This window comes from Pseudophryne corroboree, chromosome 2 (assembly GCF_028390025.1).
Source record: "Pseudophryne corroboree isolate aPseCor3 chromosome 2, aPseCor3.hap2, whole genome shotgun sequence".
In the NCBI taxonomy this organism is placed as follows: Eukaryota; Metazoa; Chordata; class Amphibia; order Anura; family Myobatrachidae; genus Pseudophryne; species Pseudophryne corroboree.
In genome coordinates this window covers 1,003,300,972-1,003,321,672 of record NC_086445.1, presented here as the reverse complement: position 1 = coordinate 1,003,321,672, position 20,701 = coordinate 1,003,300,972, and the positions used below count along the sequence as shown (strand labels likewise).

The 20,701-nt window shown below is 50.2% G+C and overlaps 1 protein-coding gene across 4 annotated transcripts in view; it reads right to left on the bottom strand.

Annotated features, from left to right (window-relative positions):
* Positions 1–20,701, bottom strand: part of TTC3 (tetratricopeptide repeat domain 3) — a 182,770-nt gene that overhangs the window by 160,892 nt on the left and 1,177 nt on the right. The gene's annotated exons all lie outside the window — the stretch shown is intronic.

Genomic DNA, 20,701 nt, shown 5'->3' with positions numbered 1-20,701 from the left:
AATAAATCCGAGCCGAAGCGGACTTTAAACATAGTTTGAATGACCGCCTCAGAAAAACCTTTGGCCCTCAGAACTGAAGTTTCAAGAGCCATGCCGTCAAAGCCAGTCGGGCCAGATCCTGGTAGACACAAGGGCCCCGAACGAGGAGGTCTGGGCGTTGCGGAAGTAGAAGATGACACTCTTTCGAGAGACCCTGCAGGTCTGAGAACCAATGCCGTCTGGGCAACGCTGGAGCGATTAGAAGTAGTAATCCTCCTTCTTGCTTGAACTTCCTTATTACCCTGGGCAGGAGTGACAAGGGAGGGAACACGTACGGCAGCTGAAAGTTCCATGGAATTGCCAGTGCGTCCACGAACGCTGCTTGAGGATCCCTTGTCCTTGCTCCGAAGACCGGAACCTTGTGATTGTGTCAAGATGCCATCAGGTCTACATCTGGTATGCCCCACTTGTTCACTAGGAGTTGAAAGACTTCCGGATGAAGGCTCCACTCTCTGGTGTGTACGTCCTGATGACTGAGGAAGTCCGCTTCCCAGTTGAGGACCCCCAGAATGAACTCTGCCGATATGGATGACAGATAGCGTTCCGCCCATAGAAGAATCTTTGACACTTCCATCATTGCCATGCGGCTTCGGGTGCCGCCTGGATGATTTATGTACGCCACCGTGGTGGCGTTATCCAACTGTACTTGAACAGGTCTGTTCTGTACCAGAGACAGGGCCAGTTTCAGAGAATTTGGACACTGCCAGCAACTCCAGAATGTTTATCGAGAGGAGAGCTTCCTCCCTGGTCCACCGACCCTGAAGAGAGTGTTGCTCCAACCCCACAGACTGGCATCCGTCGTTAGGAGGACCCAGTTGGAGATCCAGAAGGGACGACCGCTGCTCAATCGTTGGTCCTGGAGCCACCAGCTCAGAGACAGACGAACTTCCAGAGTCAAGGAAATCATGCGAGACCTGATCCGGTGAAGCAGGCTGTCCCACTTGGAAAGGATTAACCTCTGCAGAGGGCAAGAATGAAATTAAGCGTACTCTACCATGTCGAAAGCCAACACCATGAGGCAGGGGTGGGCAACATGCGGCCCGCGGGCCGGATGCGGCCCGCGAACCGATCCTGCCTGGCCCGCTGTCCCCCACCAGTGCCCAATGACAAGCGACCCGACTGGCTGAGCCGCTTGTCATTGCACTACAGCAGCTCCAAGACACGGCGCCGCTGAGGAAATCCCGGTCACGTCACAGGGGCTGCTGACCGGGATTTCCTTTCCGACGTCGGGCGCTGAGCGGTGCAGGGGGCGGAGCCAAAGCAAGGGCAGCAGCGGATGTAGGCAGCAGCGGGTGGGGCCAGCGGATCATCTGGGCAGCTGGATGCCGGCTGTCTCCTGCTCCCTGGCTAACCTCCTCGGCCAGCTCCACCTCCTGCTCCCTGCTGCATCACCATGGAGGAACAGCAGCAGCATCTCCCGCACCCTCCCTCCTCCAGGGAGGAGGAAGCAGACCTTGGCCTCCCGGTCACAGTTCCGGCCTTACTCCCGAAATGACTGGTGGCGCGGCTCCATGCAACACTTGTTAAGCGACCTGCCTTGATCCCCCTGGCCTGTATCTGGGTCCCGCAGATCATACCCTGCAGCTCAGTGGATTGGTGCAGAGAGAGGTGAGCACCCTGGGAGCCTTGTACCCACCTACCCCCCCCCCCCCTTGTGTGAATCACTGTACCTCATATCTCTGTGCGTGACCCCCACTATCCCCCTCACCCCTGGTGCGTGTCCCAGTACCATCCTACCCCTGTGTGTGTGTGTGTTACACACCTTGTACTCCCCTCCCATGTTTGATACCCAGAACCCCCTACCTCTGTGTATATGGCACCCTGTACACCTACCTTCCCGACGTTTTTGACAGTGTACACCCCCTGAAGCTTTGCGTAAACACCCTGTACCCACCTACACCTGTGTGTGTGTGTTTGTGATGCTAGTACCTGTGTGTGCACAAGGAGAGGGGGGAGCTGGCAACTGTACCCAGGGAGGGGATATTTTGTGTGCGGCCCTCGAATATTCGCTGGAATGTGCTATGTGGCCCCCCAGCTGAAATAATTGCCCACCCCCCTACCATGAGGCCTAGTACTTGCATCGCCGAGTGTATCGATACACGAGGGCGAGAGAGGAAGCATCGTATCCTGTCCTGAAGTTTCAGGACCTTCTCCGGAGACAAAAACAACCGTTGGTTGTGTGTGTCCAGTAACGCCCCCAGGTGTACCATGCTCCGAGCAGGAACCAGCGAGGATTTCTTCTAGTTGATGAGCTTGCAGGTATTGGACCGTCCGTTCCAGATGACGGAGGAGAACCTATGAGGAGTTCGCCAGGATCAACAAGTCGTCCAGATACGGCAGGATCCTGATACCCTGACGGAGTAGAAGGGCCATCATGACCGCCATGACCTTGGTGAAGATTCGCGGAGCTAAGGTCAGTCCAAAAGGCAAGGCCTGGAATTTATAATGTAGGTTGCCAATAGCAAACCGCAGATATTGCTGATGCTACATGGCAATAGGTATATGTAGGTAAGCATCCTGAACATCCAGGGATACCATACAGTCCTTGGGCTCCAAGGCCAGAACAATAGAGCGAAGAGTTTCCATACGGAATTTGGATACCTTCACAAATATGTTCAAAGACTTGAGGTTGAGAATGGGCCGTGAGGTTCCATTCGGTTTCGGAACTAGGAACAGAGTTGAATAGTAACCCCTGCCTCTCTGAGCCAGAGGCACCGGCACTATCACTCCTGTTTCCAAGAGGGATTGTACCACCAAACGTAGGAGGCCCGCCCCGTCATGCAGCAGGCTTGTCTGGTTTGGAAGCAGGCTGACGGGCAGCCCAGGAACGTTTAGGTTTGGGCTTAGAGGTTTTGGAAGTGTGAGCCTGTTTCGGGTACGACTGACCCTTTGCTTTACTTGGAGGCCAAAAGAAACGAAAGGTGGTACTTTTAGTTTTCGGAGCTGAAGGATTGGTACTAGGCAGACAGGCAGTTTTAGCAGACGCTAAGTCAGCAACAATCTTGTTCAGATCTTCCCCAAAAAGCATGTTACCCTTAAAAGGGATCATCTTCAAGGTTTTTTTTAGAGTCCAGATCTACAGACCAGGAACGCAACTACAGAATCCGGCGAGCCAGAATGGACGTAGTAAGTAGACGCTTTGGCTGCCAGCACACTGGCATCAGAGGCTGCCTCCTGTATGTAATGAGAGGCTGTGGTAATATATGAAAGACACTCTCTGGCATTATCAGAAAAATTAGAAGGTAGCTCCGCTTCAATTTCTTGAACCCAGGCTTCAATAGCTTTTGCAGCCCAAGAAGCCGCTATGGTAGGTCTATGCACAGCTCCTGCAAGAGTTTAAATAGACTTCAAGCAACCCTCCACACGCTTATCCATCGGTTCCTTCGGTAGTGACAGGCAGAGTAGAAGACACCAAACGTGCAACATGCGAGTCCACCGAAGGTGATGTTTCCTAATTTTTACTTAACTCTGCAGCGAGGGGATAACGAGCTAGCATCTTTTTAGACAGGGAGAATTTCTTTCCTGGAGACTCCCAGGATTCCTGACGTATGTCAACTAAATGGTCCAAATGTGGAAAAAACTAATTTAGTAACCTTCTGACGTTTGAACTTATCAGGTTTCTTAGACGTATCTGGAGGTTGTTTCTTCATCGATCTGAAGAATCAGTTTGATAGCCTCCAAGAGGTCAGGAACATCCACCTGTGTTGTAGATTCCCCATCAGAAGCATCTGCATCAGTGTCTAATGGGTCAGTATATACACCATCTTCATCGGATGAAGTATCCGAAACATACGTGGATTGTGAGGAAGAAATGGCCCGCTTAGATGACCCTTTGGTCCTAGTGGAGCGAGAGTCAGGCTTTTGTTTAACCAAGGACTGATTTAACTGCTGTAACGGAGTCGACAGAGAATCCACCCATGGTGGATTTACAACAGGGACAATATGTGATTGTACAGGCATAGGGAGGTCCCACAGGGGGCGCAAGTCTCATTACTAGCGTACTAAGTAAATTAGAAAAAGCAGCCCAAGGTGGGTCTTGGTGTGCCACCGGTGCTGCAGGCTGACCAAGGGGTACAGAACCCCCAATACCTTGACCCTCAGCTGGAATATTTTCCTCAGATAAATCCACTGCGTCAGCACTGCATGACGCAGGATCAGCCACGGATCTCCCGCCCTGTGATGCAGACATTATTGGAGAATGTAGCTCTAGGGCAGGGGTGGGGAACCTTTTTTCTACAGAGGGCCATTTGGATATTTATAAAATCCTTCGGGGGCCATACAAAAATTCTCCACTTAAAAAATTACCCTGCCCCCCAGTAGGTCTGCCCCTTAGAGGCACTGTGTGTGTGTGCGCCGGAGGCGCGCATGCCAAAAAAATGGGAGTGGCCAGTAAAAATGGGACGTGATACACATATGCCCCCAATAGTGCAGTGCCAGGTATACAAATGCCCCTCACAGTGCCAGGTATACAGATGCCCCCCACAGTGCCAGGTATACAGATGCCCCCCACAGTGCCAGGTATACAGATGCCCCCTACAGTGCCAGGTATACAGATGCCCCCCACAGTGCCAGGTATACAGATGCCCCCCACAGTGCCAGGTATACAGATGTCCCCACAGTGCCAGGTATACAGATGTCCCCACAGTGCCAGGTATACAATTGTCCCTCACAGTGCCAGGTATACAATTGTCCCTCACAGTGCCAGGTATACAATTGCCCCTCACAGTGCCAGGTATACAGATGTCCCCACAGTGCCAGGTATACAGATGCCCCCCACAGTGCCAGGTATACAGATGCCCCCCACAGTGCCAGGTATACAGATGCCCCCCACAGTGCCAGGTATACAGATGCCCCCCACAGTGCCAGGTATACAGATGTCCCCACAGTGCCAGGTATACAATTGCCCCTCACAGTGCCAGGTATACAATTGCCCCTCACAGTGCCAGGTATACAGATGTCCCCACAGTGCCAGGTATACAGATGTCCCTCACAGTGCCAGGTATACAGATGTCCCCACAGTGCCAGGTATACAGATGTCCCCACAGTGCCAGGTATACAGATGTCCCCACAGTGCCAGGAATACAGATGTCCCCACAGTGCCAGGTATACAGATGTCCCCACAGTGCCAGGTATACAGATGTCCCCACAGTGCCAGGTATACAGATGCCCCCCACAGTGCCAGGTATACAATTGCCCCTCACAGTGCCAGGTATACAGATGTCCCCACAGTGCCAGGTATACAGATGTCCCCACAGTGCCAGGTATACAGATGCCCCCCCGTTTTTTATGAAAAATTCACACTATGAAGTATTGTTTTATTGACATCTTGTACAAATGAATATTGTATTTATGAAACATCATACAATTGTATTATAATTTTAATATATTGTTTTATTACATTTTCGTCCTTCGGGTCACGCTGGTTTAGATTTTTATTTGGAATAACAGTATTGTTGTGCGCCCTCTGAATACTGTATATGTATATGTATATGTATATGGATAGATAGATAGATAGATAGATAGATAGATAGATAGATAGATAGATAGATAGATAGATAGATAGATAAAAATAAGACCCTGATGCATTTAGCCCCCGTCAGGGTACAGAATACAGGGATAGCAATGTGTGTGAGATACACGGAATAGGAACCACACAGCAGCTATTGGCACACACAGTCACATGTATAATGCAGAAATTATTACAAACCACAATAAAACTGCACTGGACTAGCAATAGTAAGTAAAGCTATGTATGTATACAGATATAACAATGCACAGTAGATACTGGATGTATATCACAGGATACTTGTACTAAATATCCCTGTAGTTCTGCACTTGTTCTTAACTAACACTGTCTAAACGACATGTAGAATACTTGTGTCCTGTAAATGCACAGCGCTGATGAGACAGGCGGCTTTACAGAGGAGACAGTGTCCAGCAATCCCAGATCAGCGCAGCTCTGTGTAATGGCGCCCAAACGCTGACAGGAAGTGAGAGAGAGAGATGCAGCTCCAGGGCAGGAACATCTGCTGTAGATGGCGCCTGGGGGAGGGGCTACAGGTCAGAGCCTTATTCCCTCTGCTGGGCTTCACCACCGGGTACTATGGAGCCTATACTAAACGGATTTTAGTAAATAGTGGGGTCCCTGCACTGCCACAGTGTCCACGCCAGCGGCGCGTTCCGTCCCCGGAGGCCACGACCGGATCGCGATTTCGGCGGGTCCCGTCTGGGAGACTCTCTTACATCCTCCCTATCGTGCGGCCACGCGATCCTGGAGAGCAGCGGTGGTATGTATGCCTGACGAGACCGGAGCGCCTCCGCTGTAAGTATCCGGCAACCAGGGCGCGGGAGTATACAGCGCCACTGGGGTAGGCGAGGGAGCCGCAGCACAATGTCAGAAATAAACGTTATGGTAAGAACTTACCGTTGATAACGTGATTTCTCTTATGTCCACAGGTATCCACAGGATAACATTGGGATATTGTCGAGCGACAGCGAAAATGGCACCAACACGGTCACGAGCTTTCTGGCCTCCCAGGATGCATTGGGGCCTCCACTATATAGTCCCGCCCACTGACTCAGTCAGATCAGTTCTTTCCACAGCGATTATAGGCAGGAACATTAGGTAGAGACCTGTACAGGCGATAAGAACACACATGCACACCCTTCCATACAAGAAGGAAGTGGTTTTTAGTGTTTGTCTAGATCCTCAAATCAGATGCGTCCGGGTGGGATCCCTGTGGATACCTGTGGACATAAGAGAAATCACGTTATCAACGGTAAGTTCTTACCATAACGTTTATTTCTCTGGCTGGGTCCACAGGATTATCCACAGGATAACATTGGGATTCCCAAAGCCATTTTAGTGGTGGGGACGCTCCTGATTGCACAGGAGGACCTTTCGCCCGAAGTCTGCGTCATGAGAGGCAAAAGTATCCAAGGCATAATGTCTGATGAATGTGTTTATGGAAGACCATGTGGCTGCCTTACATATCTGTTCTGCTGATGCACCCTGTTGTGCTGCCCAAGAAGGACCTACCTTACGTGTAGAGTGTGCAGAGACATTAGCCGGAATAGGGAGATCTGCATGAGAATAAGCTTCAGATATTACCACTCGGAGCCATCTCGCCAGCGTCTGTTTACTAGCAGGCCAACCTCTCCTATGGAATCCGTAGAGGATGAAGAGGGAATCTGTTTTCCTGATGGCACTAGTACGATCTATATAGATTTTTAAAGACCGGACCACGTCCAGTGACGCTTCTCCCGCAGATAGTCCCGATACCTGAAAAGCTGGGACTACAATCTCTTCATTCAGGTGAAACTTTGACACCACCTTTGGAAGATAACTAGATCTCGTTCTGAGAACTGCTCTGACTGGAAAAAAACTTAGGAAAGGAGACTTACATGATAATGCTCCTAAATCTGACACTCTTCTGGCTGACGCCATTGCCAGTAAAAAAAGAACTTTAATCGTTAACCACTTAAGATCCGCTCTCTCAAGTGGTTCAAACAAAGGACCCTGGAGAAATTTAAGAACTAAATTCAAATCCCAGGGAGCTGCAGGAGGAACAAATGGAGGTTGAATATGTACTACTCCTTGGAAAAACGTACGTACATCCTGTAGGTCAGCAATCTTCTGCTGAAACCATACAGTCAACGCTGAGACTTGCACCCTCAAGGAAGCAACCTTCAACCCCTTATCCAATCCTGCCTGCAGAAAAATCCAAAATTCTAGCTACTTCAAAGGCTCTTGGATTGTAATTTTTTCCAGAACACCAATGAATATAGGCTTGCCATATTCTATGATATACACGGGCCGAAGAAGGCTTTCTTGCTCTAAGCATGGTTTGGATTACTTGCTTTGAAAATCCTTTAGCCTCTAAGATAGAGGTTTCAACAGCCACGCCGTCAAAGACAGGCGATCCAGATGACTGTGACAACAAGGACCCTGCATTAACAGATCTGGACGTTGAGGGAGCAGTATCGGTGCTTCCACGGACATTCTCCACAGATCTGTGTACCAATGCCTTCTTGGCCAAGCTGGAGCTATTAGAATGATTGCTCCTTTTGCCTGTTTTATCTTTCTCACTACTCTGGGTAACAGATATTGGAGGGAACAGATATGCCAGCTGAAACCTCCATTCTACTGACAGTGCGTCTACCAGGACTGCTCCTGGGTCCCTTGTTCTTGATCCGTACCTCGGAACTTTGTTGTTTAGACGAGACGCCATAAGGTCTATTTCCGGTAGACCCCATCTGTTCACCAGTGTCTGAAACACTTCTGGGTGTAGTGCCCATTCGGTTTCCTGAATGGTGTGCCGACTGAGAAAATCCGCTTCCCAATTTAGTACACCCGGGACAAATACTGCTGACAATGCTGGGAGATGGAGTTCTGCCCACTTTAGAATGGGAGTTACTTCCTCCATCAGACTCTTGCTGTGAGTCCCTCCTTGATGATTTAGGTATGCTACTGCCGTCGCATTGTCTGAGCGGATCTGGACTGGTCTTCCTTGTAGATTGTCCTTTGCCTGAACTAGGGCCAAGTAAATGGTTCTTATTTCTAACAGATTTATCGGCAGGCGACTTTCCCTTGCGGTCCATTTTCCCTGGAACCATAGGCTTCCGAGTACCGCCCCCCAACCTTGCAGGCTGGCATCTGTCGTCAGGACTTGCCACTCTTTTATCCAAAAGGGTCTCCCCTTGTTTAAATGGTCTGTCTGTAGCCACCATGCTAGAGACCTTTTTACATTTACTGGAATCTTTATCATCTGCTTCTTTATTGTTTGATGATTTCCGTTCCCTTTGGTCAGAATAAGCTGCTGCAATGGTCTGGAGTGGAATTGCGCATATTCCACCATGTCGAACGTTGATACCATCAGACCCAACAGTCGCATTGCTGCATGGACTGACATTGTCTGGGCTTGCAACGCTTCCTGAGCCATGACCTGCACCTTGACTATTTTCTTCTCTGGTAAGAGAACTCTCTGTAGGTCTTAATCCAATATGGCTCCCAAATGAACCATCCGCCGTGATGGATTCAGGGACGACTTCTCCCAATTTATGAGCCACCCGTGTCTCTGTAAACAAACTATCGTCTGTCGGAGATGGCTCAACAGTAAATCTTGCGACTGTGCTAAGATTAATAGGTCGTCTAGGTATGGGAATATCCTTATCCCTTGTTTGCGCAGACAAGCTGCCATAACCACCATGATCTTGGTAAACACCCTGGGTGCTGTAGCTAGCCCGAAGGGCAGAGCTTGGAACTGGAAGTGTTCCTTGAGGATGGCAAACCTGAGGTAACACTGATGTGATAGTGCTATAGGCACATGTAGGTAAGCATCCCGCACATCCAGAGATACCATATAGTCTCCCGGTTCCATAGCCAACATTATGGAGCGTAACGTCTCCATGTGGAACTTCGGGATCCATATGTAATTGTTCAACATCTTCAGATTTAAAATTGGTCGATATGACCCATTTGGTTTCTGGATTAGAAACAGATTGGAGTAATACCCCTGTCCCTTTTGTGATGGAGGTACTGGGACAATCACACCTGACTGCAGTAATTTTTGGACTGCTTCTTGCAGGGCATTGGCCTTCGACTCTATACGAGACGGGCTGGTGCAAAAAAATCTTTGAGGAGGCTGCCTCCTGAATGGGAACCCATACCCCTGAGATACTACCTTCTGCACCCAGGTATCTGTTGTTGACTGTTGACATGTGGGTGCAAATTGCAGGAGTCGGCCCCCAACCCTGGAATCCTCCAGGCGGAGGCCCGTCTCTTCAGGCTGAGGGCTTTTGTTCAGGTTTGGAAGCTGGCTTTTTGCTAGCCCACTGCTTCCTACCCCTGGATTTAAACTGGGGTTGTTTAGGCTCCTCTTTACTTTTCGCTTTGCTTTGCCAGCGAAATGAGCGAAATTTTAAACCCCTGGACTTAGGGTTGTAGGTAGCCGGAAATCTGACCTTCTTCGATTCAGCCTCTGACTCTAGGATATCCGATAAAGGTTTTCCAAATAATATATTACCCACGAAAGGCAATGCTTCCAATTCCTTCTTGGACTCCGCATCTGCCTTCCAGGTCCGTAGCCAGACTGCTCTGCGAGCGACTACTGCCAGGGCTGAAGCTTTAGAAGCAACAGTGCCTACATCAATGGCTGCTTCTTCTAAATACTGGGCAGATTGTCTTAAACGGCAAAGACGATCCTCTTGCTCCCTAGTAGGAGAGGGGATGTCATTCTCTAGTTCCTCTATCCATTCGCCCATTGCCTTTGCTACCCAGGCCAAAGCCATAGCAGGTCTTACCACTGCACCCACAAGAGAAAAAATATTTTTCAATAGGCTCTCTACCCTCCTGTCTGTGACATCATTCAAAGAGGTAGATGACAGTGGCAAAGCAGATTTGTGCACAAGTCGCAGAACATGTGCATCTACTTTTGGAGGAACTTCTCTCTTCGAACAATCTCCAGCAGGAAATGGATAATAAGAATCCCATCTCCTAGGAATCTTATACTTTTTACCGGGCGCTGCCCAAGACTCATCCATCATTTCCGTCAACTCCTCTGACGCTGGAAATTCAGCTTTCACTGACTTTGTTCGTTTGAATACAGGTGCTTTTGCTTTTAACGCTGTCTTGGCTGGTTCTTCCAGAGAAAGCACAGCCTTTACTGCATTAATGAGTTCAGCTACATCATCTGAACTAAAGCTCTGCGACTCATCATCATACGGAGTTGAATCTATTATTTCCGCATCATCATCCGATGTATCCTCTTGTGTAGTCTGCCATACAGACGTATCTGTCTTAGTCTTACCTACCCCTTGGTTGCTTGTAGAGGCTACTGGAACCAAACCATAGGAAGGGAGCTGCATGTATGGGTTCATAGTGTAACCTAACCCTTGAGGTGGTGCTACTGGAGCTAACCTGTCCGCTATTGAAGACAGAGTCTTTGCGAACATATTCCATGGTGGCTCTACTGGAGGTTGAACTAACTCCTGTTTTTTACTTCGCTGAAAAGCGAAACAGTTTGCACACAAACCCTCATAAGTGACCAATTGAATCATATCAATTACCCCTGACTTACAAGATAAGCATGTTAGGGCTGTAGGAGTGCTTGACAAATTCTCCTCATCACTTTTGCCGCTCACAGACATTTTTCTGATATTGACTACACAATTTTGTGACTGAACCACACCCTATAATCAGTATATAGAGGTGAAATCAATCTGACCACAGTGTACCTGATTTGAGGGTCAGAACAGGACTGACATTACACAGAAAAGTCAGCACACATACTAGCAGTCATTCACATGTTAAAGCATTAGTATCACTGACCTGGTTTGGGAGTGTTGTGGACTCGGGGCTTCTTCCGATGACCGGGAAGAGGAACCGCCACTGGGTCGCAGTAGGGATGGCCGGATGTAGGTCTTCCTCATGCAGGACTACGTCGGCAGGCGGGAGGCACAGAGGAGTTCTTGACGGTCTCCTGTAAGACAAGACTCGTAGAAATACTGAAGGCTGGGGTACTGAGATATTAGAGGTACCGTGATGTCGGAGGCTCCGCGGTATTGGGGTTCTGAGGTGCTGGAAGTACAGGGCGTGCTAGGAGGCCCCTGGAGGTACGGAGATGCTTGGAGGCACGAGGTGCTTGGAGGCACGGAGGTGCTTGGAGGCACGGAGGTGCTTGGAGGCACGGAGGTGCTTGGAGGCACGAGGTGCTTGGAGGCACGGAGGTGCTTGAAGGCACGAGGGTACTTGGAGGCACGGAGGTACTTGGAGGCACGGAGGTGCTTGGAGGCACGAGGTGCTGGGAGGCACGGAGGTGCTTGGAGGCACGGAGGTGCTTGGAGGCACGGAGGTGCTTGGAGGCACGAGGTGCTTGGAGGCACGGGGTGCTTGGAGGCACGGAGGTGCTTGGAGGCACGAGGTGCTGGGAGGCACGGAGGTGCTTGGAGGCACGGAGGTGCTTGGAGGCACGGAGGTGCTTGGAGGCACGAGGTGCTTGGAGGCACGAGGTGCTTGGAGGCACGGAGGTGCTTGGAGGCACGGAGGTGCTTGGAGGCACGGGATGCTTGGAGGTACAGTATGCTTGGAGGCACAGGACGAGGGAGCTCTGGAATCACAGCTTCCGAAGGAGAAACGAAGATACTCAGGCACCGGATCTCTGCCTGGTATCCGCTTTTAAACTCCCCGCCCCAGCCTGATTGACGGAGCAGGCAGGTGACGTCAGACCTGCTCCGCCTGCTTGCCCTCACTTGCGATGGCGGCGTCCCTGCTTCCGGGAAGCCGCCGGGGAGCAGCGCCGACCCGCCACTGAATCCGGAGACCGCCAGGGGGAACGAGGCGCCGGGCAGACCAGACCACCCGTAGGGACAAGCGCGGCCGCCGCGGCCGCTGCAGGTTTGTAACAGTACCCCCTCCTCCAGGAGTGGCCCCTGGACACTTCCCGGGCTTAGTCGGATGTTTGGAGTGGAAGATCCGAATCAGACGAGGAGCCATTACTTCAGTAGCTCCAATCCAACTTCTTTCCTCAGGACCGTAACCCTTCCAGTCCACCAAGTACTGTAATTTTTTATGAAGATAACGGGAGTCAAGAATAGCTTTGATTTCAAACTCTGCTCCGGCTTCTGCCACTACTGACGTTGACCTAGGGAGTGCTGAGTGGAACCGATTCAGAACGAGGGGACGGAGTAGAGAAACATGAAAGGCGTTAGGTACTCGAAGATGGGCAGGCAAACCCAGTTTACAGACCACAGGATTTAAGACTTTTAGCACAGGGTAGGGCCCGATGAACCTTGGAGCGAATTTCATGGTAGGCACCTTCAGCCGGAGGTTCCGTGTGGACAGCCATACCCTGTCCCCAACTTTATATTGAGGTGCAGCTCGCCGTTTCTTATCTGCGAAGAACTTGTACCGAGCCGAAACCTGCTTAAGATTGGCATGAACCTTCCTCCAAATTTGTCCAAAGTGTCGTAGAGTGGATACTACAGCAGGAACCTCTACTAACGGAAGGCTTGGAAATTCCGGAACACGGGGATGGAACCCGTAATTGACGAAAAATGGTGATTCCCCAGTGGAAGAATGAAACAAATGGTTGTGGGCAAACTCCGCCCAAGGCAGCAACTCCACCCAATTGTCCTGTGAAGGAGAGAGGTACAGACGAAGAAAAGTCTCTAGATCCTGATTGACACGTTCCGTTTGTCCATTTGTTTGGGGATGATAAGCAGACGAAAACTTAAGTTTGATTTGCAGAGTCGAACAAAGGGCTTTCCAAAACCTGGCGGTGAACTGTACTCCTCGGTCAGAAACAATCTCTTGTGGCAACCCATGCAAACGAAAATGTTCTCGGATAAACAGTAGTGCCAGTTTCGGTGCTGTTGGAAGACCAGTCAAGGGCACAAAGTGTGCCATCTTCGAAAAACGGTCAACGATAACCCAAACGGTGTTGAAACCTTTGGAACAGGGCAGGTCAGTGACGAAGTCCATGGAAATGTGAGTCCAGGGTCTCACAGGGATAGGCAGAGGACGAAGTAACCCTGCAGGAGGCAAACGAGGAGATTTGTGTTGTGTACATTGGGGACAGGAATTAACGCAATCTTGTACATCCTTCCTCATGGTGTTCCACCAGTAAGATCTTTGCAGAAACTTGTACATCTTCTGAGCGCCGGGATGACCGGAAAACTTGGAGTTATGGACCCACAGTAGTATCCTTGAGCGGAATCTAGCTGGTACGGACATTCTTCCAGGAGGAGGAGCTGGAGTAGTTAAAGCAACAGAGACAGAAACTGGATTCAGAATTAAACCCCGCTCCGGAGGTTCATCCTCGTCAGAGGAAACTTGTGAACGAGAAAGTGCATCTGCTTTAATATTGAGACTCCCGGCCCGGTACTTGATAATGAACGAGAATCGGGAAAAGAAAAGTGCCCATCTTGCCTGGCGAGGATTCAAGCACTGTGCGGATTTGATGTACAGCAAATTCTTGTGATCTGTGTAGATAGTAAACACGTGTTTAGCCCCTTCCAGAAGATATCTCCATTCTTCCAAGGCAGACTTGATTGCCAAGAGTTCCTGGTCTCCAATAGTGTAGTTCCGTTCGGCCGGAGAGAACTTACGAGAATGGAAGCCACACGGATGTAGTTTCTTATCAGAGGAATACTGGGAGAGAACAGCCCCAACTCCGACTGAAGACGCATCAACTTCTAAGAAGAAGGGTTCATCGAAATCTGGTTGTTTGAGAACTGGAGCCGTCATGAAGGCTAATTTTAAACGAGAAAAAGCTAAAATGGCTTCCGGGGACCACAGACTAGGATTGGAACTCTTCCTCGTCAGGGCAGTAATGGGCGCAACAATGGTGGAGAAACCCTTAATGAATTTCCTGTAGTAGTTCGCAAAGCCCAGGAATCTTTGTATTGCTTTCAGGGAAAGAGGTTGAGTCCAGTCACGAATGGCAGATAACTTTTCCGGATCCATGCGAAGCTCCGTCCCCGAGATGACATAACCGAGGAACGGAATAGATGTTACTTCAAATGTACACTTGGAGAGCTTGGCGTAGAGATGATTCTCTCGTAAACGGTGTAGTACTTCTTTGACTTGTAACCTGTGTTCGACAAGATTCTTGGAAAAAATCAATATGTCGTCCAAATATACCACAACGCTCTGATACAGCATATCACGAAAGATTTCATTGACGAATCCCTGGAAAACCGCGGGAGCATTACTAAGACCAAATGGCATCACCAAGTATTCGTAATGCCCATCTCGGGTATTAAAGGCAGTCTTCCATTCATCCCCCTCTCGGATGCGTATAAGATTATAAGCTCCTCTCAAGTCGAGTTTGGAAAAAATGCGGGCCCCACGAACCCTATCAAATAACTCTGTGATTAGTGGCAAAGGGTACTTATTCTTAATAGTAATGTCATTTAGGCCGCGGTAGTCGATGCATGGTCTCAACCCTCCGTCTTTTTTCTTCACAAAAAAGAAGCCTGCACCAGCAGGGGAGGAAGAGGGGCGAATGAATCCTTTGAGCAGATTGGACTTAATATACTCCGACATGGCTTGGGTCTCAGGAAGAGACAGAGGATATGTGCGACCACGGGGTGGCGTCTTCCCTGGGACAAGGTCAATAGAGCAGTCCCAAGGCCTGTGAGGTGGTAATAGGTCCGCAGCTTGTTCCGAAAACACGTCCTTGTACCCTTGATATGCCTCCGGAATGTGCTCTTCATCCGTCTTGGAAGTGACACGGAGCGGACAGACAGGAGTAAGACAATTAGTGTGACAAAAGGAACTCCAGGACAGAATTTGTGACGACTTCCAGTCGATGTGGGGATTATGACTTTTTAGCCAAGGTATTCCAAGAACCAGATCATGGGACATTTCTGGGATTACCAAGAGTTCCAAATCTTCCTGATGTAGAGCCCCGACCTGCAGCTTAACTGGCCCCGTGCGCCACCTTATAAGACCTTTGGCAATTCTAGTCCCATTGATAGCCGTCAGTGAGATTGGCCGCTCGATAGGCCGTAACTTCAAACCCAAACTTTGGGCACAGATGGAAGAAACGAAGTTCCCCGCAGCTCCGGAGTCCAATAGGGCTTCACAAGACTTGGAGACTGAGTTGGAGACTAGAGTTACTGGAAGCAAACAGTCCGAAGTTGGAGAAGCTTTTGTCGCAACTCCCAGCTTGACTCCTCCGGAACAAGCTAGGACTGCCCGTTTCCCGGACGGACTTTACAAGATTTAAGAAAATGATCTGCGGCTCCACAGTAAAGGCAGAGTTTACCCTCACGACGACGCTGTCGTTCTTCTGGAGACAGTCGGGAGCGGTTAATTTGCATGGGCTCATCTGAGCTAGGTGAGGCCACCGGCCTAGGATTAGGATTCCGGAGCCTGGGACGATCTGAATGGCTACGTTCTCTTCCACGCTCTTGCATCCGAAGATCCACCTTGACGCACAGAGAAATCAAATCTTCTAATGGATCCGGCAGATCTCTAGTAACCAGCTCATCTTTCAGCCGGTCGGAAAGACCGTTCCAGAAGGCAGCTCTCAGAGCGTCATTATTCCAGCGTAGTTCGGAAGCAATGGTCTGGAAATGAACCACATACTGGCCCACGGAACGGGCGCCTTGCCGAACATGGAGCAAATCGGAAGAAGCCGTGGTCATTCTGCCGGGTTCGTCGAAAATCCTTCGAAAGGACGAGATGAAGTTGGTATAGTTGGAAACCATGGGATCGGACCGTTCCCATAGTGGAGACACCCAATCCAGAGCAGAACCTTCCAATAAAGAAATGATATATGCTACCTTGGACCGGTCTGTAGGAAAGTTGTGTGCAAGTAGCTCGAAATGTACCTCGCATTGGTTCAAGAAACCGCGGCAATTTTTGGGATTCCCATTATAGCGGGACGGAGTAGGCAACTGAAGACGTGGAGTGATACCAGCCGATGGTTGAACATTACTGGCAACGACAACTGGTGCGACCACTGGAGCAGGAGCCGGAATTACTGAGGCCAGAGACGCCTGGATCTGATCCAGACGTCCGGACAACTGCTGGAGGTACTGCATCACCTGGCCTTGCGCCGCCTCCTGACTTTGTACTCGGGAAGCCAGGTTCTGGATGGCACTCGAGTCCGTGTTCCGAATCCCCGAGTCCATTAGGCCTGAGTATACTATCACTGACCTGGTTTGGGAGTGTTGTGGACTCGGGGCTTCTTCCGATGACCGGGAAGAGGAACCGCCACTGGGTCGCAGTAGGGATGGCCGGATGTAGGTCTTCCTCATGCAGGACTACGTCGGCAGGCGGGAGGCACAGAGGAGTTCTTGACGGTCTCCTGTAAGACAAGACTCGTAGAAATACTGAAGGCTGGGGTACTGAGATATTAGAGGTACCGTGATGTCGGAGGCTCCGCGGTATTGGGGTTCTGAGGTGCTGGAAGTACAGGGCGTGCTAGGAGGCCCCTGGAGGTACGGAGATGCTTGGAGGCACGAGGTGCTTGGAGGCACGGAGGTGCTTGGAGGCACGGAGGTGCTTGGAGGCACGAGGTGCTTGGAGGCACGAGGGTACTTGGAGGCACGGAGGTACTTGGAGGCACGGAGGTGCTTGGAGGCACGAGGTGCTGGGAGGCACGGAGGTGCTTGGAGGCACGGAGGTGCTTGGAGGCACGGAGGTGCTTGGAGGCACGAGGTGCTTGGAGGCACGGGGTGCTTGGAGGCACGGAGGTGCTTGGAGGCACGAGGTGCTGGGAGGCACGGAGGTGCTTGGAGGCACGGAGGTGCTTGGAGGCACGGAGGTGCTTGGAGGCACGAGGTGCTTGGAGGCACGGGGTGCTTGGAGGCACGGAGGTGCTTGGAGGCACGGAGGTGCTTGGAGGCACGGGATGCTTGGAGGTACAGTATGCTTGGAGGCACAGGACGAGGGAGCTCTGGAATCACAGCTTCCGAAGGAGAAACGAAGATACTCAGGCACCGGATCTCTGCCTGGTATCCGCTTTTAAACTCCCCGCCCCAGCCTGATTGACGGAGCAGGCAGGTGACGTCAGACCTGCTCCGCCTGCTTGCCCTCACTTGCGATGGCGGCGTCCCTGCTTCCGGGAAGCCGCCGGGGAGCAGCGCCGACCCGCCACTGAATCCGGAGACCGCCAGGGGGAACGAGGCGCCGGGCAGACCAGACCACCCGTAGGGACAAGCGCGGCCGCCGCGGCCGCTGCAGGTTTGTAACAATTAGACATTGTCATATGAGAATACAACCTCCATAACAACTTATACATAAGTAGGAAAATTGTACTTCTGTTTAACTGGTTCTTTTTCAACATAACATGCAGAAAACACAGTAATATACAGGTCTCATATGCAATAGGTACTAAAAATTAACAGTGCCCACTAAGAAGTAGAAGGAATTTTTAGTACTGTATACCCTGCCTCCAGGGAGCGGGATACAGGGAGACTCACCACACTTCCATATGCAAGCAAAGACGCTCGAAAGACGCTGAGTGGATTCAGACGCTACTGGTGTACACTGCCGCTCTTGGTAACTGATAACGGACACGGACGCTCACCAACGGACACGGACGCTGAGCGAGTCCACGTGCATGCAGACACTAAAGGCCTGCGACTCGGTCTGGGCGGGTTTATATCCAGTGTACGCAACCGCAGCGTCTAAGCTGCGACCGAGTACCCTCGTGGTAGCGTCTGAGCCGGAAGTGAGGTCATTCAGTTCATGAAACGAGAGACCCGCGGGAACTGGCCATGAACTCGGAGGAGGGACGGCCAGGAGAGCGTCTGAAACCCCCTGTTGACTTAAACTCCCAGGATCGCGGCCTCACCTAGTCCTGGCGCCTATGATCCCCGGAGCGTAGCGCTGTCACACTCGAGATGTTCGGCGCATCAACACGCTGTTTGTAGTCTCCACCAAATCAGCGTAGCTGTGTCCTGACCCCTCTAGTAAGAGGAAGTCCATATACTCACTGTCTCCCCATGCTCCGGCCACAGCCTGGTAACGTCTGCTGGACCTGCTAGAACATCCGACACAGACGCCCGTCGAGACAGCACTGTACCGCGAAGGTAAGCGTTGTTGCGACCCGGTGGGGAGTTGTTGGAGCGACTCTTTCTAATACACGTTTAAGACGCTGTTAAGAGAAGTCGCTCTAACCAAAACAGTAAGTCTATAAAAATAAAGTAATGAAAACTTGAGGCTGCTTTCACAGCAGCCCTGACCATGCAGCTTCCTGCAGCACCAAGCAAAAAACTGATCTGACTGAGTCAGTGGGCGGGACTATATAGTGGAGGCCCCAATGCATCCTGGGAGGCCAGAAAGCTCGTGACCGTGTTGGTGCCATTTTCGCTGTCGCTCGACAATATCCCAATGTTATCCTGTGGACCCAGCCAGAGAAAAGCTCTTTTCAGGGCTGTATTGCGCAGCCCTCCCTGTTAGCTGCCTGCACTGCAGGTACCAACTTACAAACTGAGCTCCAGTGCCTGGAGGCGGGGTTATAGAGGAGGCAGTGCAGTGCATCTTGGAAACAGTCAAAGCTTTAGCCTGTTGGTGCCTCGGATCAAGATCCAACTCTACACCCCGATGTTATTCCCTGTGGAATACCTGTACCACGCTGGATAGATGCTACCTATTGCATAATGGTCCACCAGATTGCATAGTAGGTTGTATGATATGATCACCCAGCAATGTTGGCCAAGGGTCAGGAGGGTGTGAGAGTAAAGAAAGACAAGATGTGTGAGGTTATGTGTACTGTACAGAGAGGATGTAATTAGATAGGGAAGCATTGAAGGTTATGTGGGTGGGTCTGGAATTTGAAAGACTTGCCTGAAGAGATGAGTTTTCAGGGAATGTTCAAAGGTTTAGAGACTAGAGGAGAGTCTTATTGTGCGTGGGAGGGCATTCCACAGAGTGGGTGAAGCCCGGATAAAGAGGGTAATTCCAAGTTGATCGCAGCAGGAATTTTGTTAGCAGTTGGGCAAAACCATGTGCACTGCAGGTGGGGCAGATGTATCATGTGCAGAGAGAGTTAGATTTGGGTGGGTTATTTTATTTCTGTGCAGGGTAAATACTGGCTGCTTTATTTTTACACTGCAAATTAGATTGCAGATTGAACACACCACACCCAAATCTAACTCTCTCTGCACATGTTATATCTGCCCCTCCTGCAGTGCACATGGATTTGCCCAACTGCTAACAAAATTCCTGCTGCGATCAACTTGGAATTTCCCCCAAAGTCCTGTAATTTTGAGTGTGAACAAGTGATGCGTGTGGATAAGAGACGCAGATCTTGTGCAGAGTGGATAGGTCAGGTACGGAGATATTTTGAGATGAGTGAAGAGATGTATGTTGGTGCAGTTTGGTTAATAGCCTTGTATGTAGTAAAAGTATTTTATATCCTCCATATCACGTCTCCAAATCCAAATGGATATCGGAGGAGGGTGAGGGGTCTTCCAATAAACTGGGATCACTGCCTTCACCACGATACTATAGGGTTTAAAAGGAGATTTCATATACCTAGAGATGGGAAGGTCAAGCTTAAAACAGCCAGGAACCAGGGTCAGGTGGCGCCCCTCCTCCCCAATCACAGCCCTAAACACTTGGGCACCTATGCCATCATGTAAAAAAAAAAAAATTATGTGTTTCTACTACTGAAACGCTTTGGGAAGAGATGAGAGTAAACTAAAAGACTTGTTCTCACTTCCCACTGCCTGAGATAGGGAGTCCCAAGTCCTTTTTCCAGACTGAATTAAGATTAGGGAGAGCTGAATTGTGCTTCAGTCAGCAGTTTGTACAGTATGTGCCAGACAGAGCATGCCGACGCATTGTCTATTGTATTCACATAGCGCCAGTATATTCCGCTTCTTTACAATTGTGAACAAAACAGTAATAAAGCGAGACAGGGGAATAACAGACAGGAAGGTCGGAGGGCCCTGCATGTAAGCTCACACTCTTTTGGAAGATACTAATATGATACATGGGTATAGGTGCTGCATTTTTATTTATATCGCACCACAAGGGATTCGCAGCACCCAATTGCAGAGTACATAAATCAGGACAATATTGACTTACAGTTAAGGACAATATAGGACAAGTACAGGGTAACTAAACACTGACATAATACACACTGGGTGAGCTAGACTGCAAAAACATTTTTCAAAAGTATGAAAAAGCATGGATGGCGTA